Source organism: Rhinopithecus roxellana, chromosome 10, assembly GCF_007565055.1.
Source record: "Rhinopithecus roxellana isolate Shanxi Qingling chromosome 10, ASM756505v1, whole genome shotgun sequence".
NCBI lineage: Eukaryota > Metazoa > Chordata > Mammalia > Primates > Cercopithecidae > Rhinopithecus > Rhinopithecus roxellana.
Genome location: NC_044558.1, coordinates 115,536,074 through 115,539,714, shown reverse-complemented (window position 1 = coordinate 115,539,714; position 3,641 = coordinate 115,536,074). Strand labels below are relative to the sequence as shown.

The following is a 3,641-nucleotide window of genomic DNA, read 5'->3' as shown; positions in this document are numbered from 1 at the left end:
TTATATATTTATGAGATACAATGCAATGTTTTGATTGCACGTGTATACATTGTGTAATGACCAAATCAGGGTAATTAACATGGCCATCACTGTTAACATTTATCACATCTTTGTGATAAGAACATTAAAAAACCTCTCTTTTAGCTATTTTATTGTCATCTCGTCCAGTATGCAAAAGAACTTGAGAACTTATTCCTCCTATCTAACTGTAAATGTGTACACTTGACCACCACTCTGATCATCTCTCTCTCCTTCCTACCCTCCCCATCTTCTGGTAACCACTATTCTCTTCTCTACTTCAACGAGAACAACTTTTTAGATTTCAAAAATGAATGAAAGTATGTGGTGTTTGTCTTTCTGTGCCTGGCTTATTTCACTTAACATATTGCCCTCCAGGCTTCTCCATGTTGCTGTAAATGACAGCATTTCATTCTTTTAAAAATATAACACTTCACGAATTTGCATGTCATCCATACTAATCTTCTCTGTACTATTCCAATTTTAGTATATGTGCTGCTGAAGTGAGCATGACAAAAACTAAGGTTTAACATGAAATATTAATGGCTTTATTTTAAGTGCCTTGAGGGCCAGTGAAAGAGAAAAGATGGGAAGAAGGAGAATCTAATCACTATACTCCTATTGGAAACTTGGGTAAAACAACAAGTTTCTAAGAGTTCCAGCTGCTCAGGAACCTGCTAGTGCTCTTTTTTTTCTTTTTCAGGGAAGGGGAGCATAATATTACAGTACAGGAATATCAGCTTTGGGCAGCAGCAGAAGGCAGTTTCACATAACTCTTCATGAAGGGTAGTGGCCAAATCTTTTGGCCAGCCCAACACCCCTTGCGGTACCATAGCCCACTGGAAGGCTTCTTGCCCAATCAGTGGTTGTGACCTGCCCTGCCAGTGACCTGTTTGCTATGATCAGTGTTGGATACTCAGCCTACTGTTGCTATGCATGTTTCCAGCACCTGCATCTGCCTTTTAGAGGGTAGCTGGATAATGGCTGTGCCATTCACCTTCCACAGTAGCACACCACACGTCCCTGCAGCTCGGATATACTGGGCACCCCGGCCTCGCTCACTTTCCATGCTGTTGATGAGGGTCCCCAAAGGCAGAGTCCCAAGTGGATGCGCATCCCCTTCCTGAGCAGCAACTGCCATTCGGCCTATGTGGTTAGAGTTCAGGATGGTATCTCCAGCCTGCTTGTTTTCTATGGCGATGATCCAGTGTTTCTGGCTGCCCCCAGCAGCCAGAGCTATGTCTGTTGACCCACAGGGATCACAGTGGACTTGGATAACCTTCTCCTCAAAGGGTCCTGATTTGGTCTCCTCCTCAGGCCAGAAACACAAAAGTCAATCATGCAATCATGTTGCTTGTGGCCCCTGCCAATACCATGCACCTGGATCTGGCCTGTGTGGTCTTCACCCCCAGACTTCTTCATCTTCACTGGTTTAACCGTGTACTTGGTATGACTCTTTCAAGACACAATTGGCACTAAGGGCCATAGAAGTAAGGATTTGGTGGCAGGGGAGCAACATCAAGGCAGAGGGCCATTGGAAGAGGGCATTGTTCATCACCTGGGAGGCAGGGAACAGACTCGGGACAGGAGTGGCAACGGTCGGGGGTGCCAGGCTCAGAGAATGCAGAGTGCAGGTCAGTGCCACAGGATCATCAGGGTAGCTGGGGCTCAACACACTCCTGCTAGTCCTCTTGAGAGAAATATTGAAATAGAAAACCTATGAAACCACCATGAATACCCTTCCACCAAAAGAAAAGGGAAGATGCCCTTTTCTTTAGATCCCACTTGAAGTAGGATAAGGTCAAGATGCATAGAATCCTATTTATGCCTATTATTAGTAAGGAAGAAGAAAACATTTAGGGAGACATATGATTGTGTCACTCCAATTCACTTCTACCCGTCCTTTAGGAAATGCTTCAGATTCTTTGGCAGGATGCCTGTTAGCTAAGAGGCAGACTAACAGTGGGATCCTAAAACAGAGCTATGAGCACTGGTGAGGAGGAAACCCCTCCACACCTCTCTGAGAGCAGCAGTGGTAGCAGCTGCAGTGAGAGGAGGGTGGATAGACGGAAGCCAATTCAGCAGGGGGAGGAGAATGGAGAGTGACAGTGCACCAGGAGCAGATCTTTGACACCCAAGTAGAGAGAGCATGAGCAAGGGAACATGGGAGGGCTCAGAGGTCCAGGGGCTTAAATAATCTGAGTTTTAAGTTAAACCCTAGAAGCTCTTATTTATCCTCCCCTGCCCTACAGGGCTATTATTCCCAAGAAAGGCGAGGCAAAATTACAGGCACACACTCAGTGTCTCTCTCTTTTTTTTTTTTTTTTTTTTTTGATGGAGTTTCACTCTTGTTGCCCAGGCTGGAGTGCAATGGGGCGATCTCAGCTCACTGCAAACTCTGCCTCCCAGGTTCAAGCGATTCTCCTGCCTCAGCCTCCCTAGTAGCTGGGATTACAGGCGCCCACCACCATGCCTGGCTAATTTTTTCTGTTTTTTTTTTTTTTTTTAGTAGAGACGGGGCTTCATCATGTTGGCCAGGCTGGTCTTGAACTCCTGATCTGATCCAACCGCCTCAGCCTCCCAAAGTGCTAGGATTACAGGTAGGAGCCACTGCACCCGGCCTGGACTGTCTCTTCTTTGAATCAAAGTTTTAGCCACAAAATGGATCACCGAAGGTCTGTGTGTCCTCACTCACAGATATTCTGTATTCCAAAATTGCACACTGGTTGAATTTTTCATCAAGCTGCAAGGTTAAACCTCTCAATAAGTTTAGATCTGAAAAGTTGAAACTAATTTCTAGTGGCTGCTGAACAAAAGTAAAACTGTCTCCTTCACATCCCAGACCCTTGTTCCTCTCCCAGTGCCTCTATTTTTAAACACTTCTGTTGTTATATCTAGATGAAAAGCTGTAGGATTGGGGAGGGTAAAGGAGTAGGAAATTGTGTGGTGATATATATATTTTTAAAAAAGAAAAAACTGTGTACTCTCATAGGCTCCTATAACTGGCTACAACCCAAGCAGCGCACAAAGTTCTGAACTTCATGGAGCTCAGAAAATTCTTCCAGCATCTCCTTTCATCTGCTTCAAACTTTCTAAAAGATTGACATATCTTCTTAACCAGCATTTGGTGTCATATCTTCTAATTGCTTATCAATATCTCTAAATCTCTAAAGGACACTTTTTTCCAGTGTTCTCCCTCAGCTCTGAGGAGATCAACTCAGACCCATGGAAAACACTAGCCAGGCCCACAGTGCCCTGCCAGGGAAGGAAATCTACAGAGAGTTGTGCAAAGCAGGGAGGGACCCTTATCATATGTTGCAGAATGAAAAAGTTTGAAATTCAGTTTTACTCAATAATTGAATCCTACACTATACTCCCTCCAGAACCTTCAACATTGATGAATTCCTCTTGAATTCCTAAAGGCTGAAAGGAAGTTTTGAGAGACGAGATCAGACATTAGGGATGTTATTAAGATTTGGGTAGAATGACAACAGGAACAAGAGGTGAAGGGCCTAAACTGAGAATTTGAAAAAGAGTTTTCAAAAAGTACATCTGTTAGCCATTTGTTAAAATTTGCATTAGTGTACCATATAAATGACTATAAACAATAATAGAGGTCACTA

At 43.8% G+C, this 3,641-nt stretch overlaps 1 pseudogene; it reads right to left on the bottom strand.

Annotated features, from left to right (window-relative positions):
- Positions 1 to 435: 435 nt before the first annotated feature.
- Positions 436 to 529, bottom strand: LOC115900151 (annotated as a pseudogene).
- Positions 530 to 3,641: the final 3,112 nt, after the last annotated feature.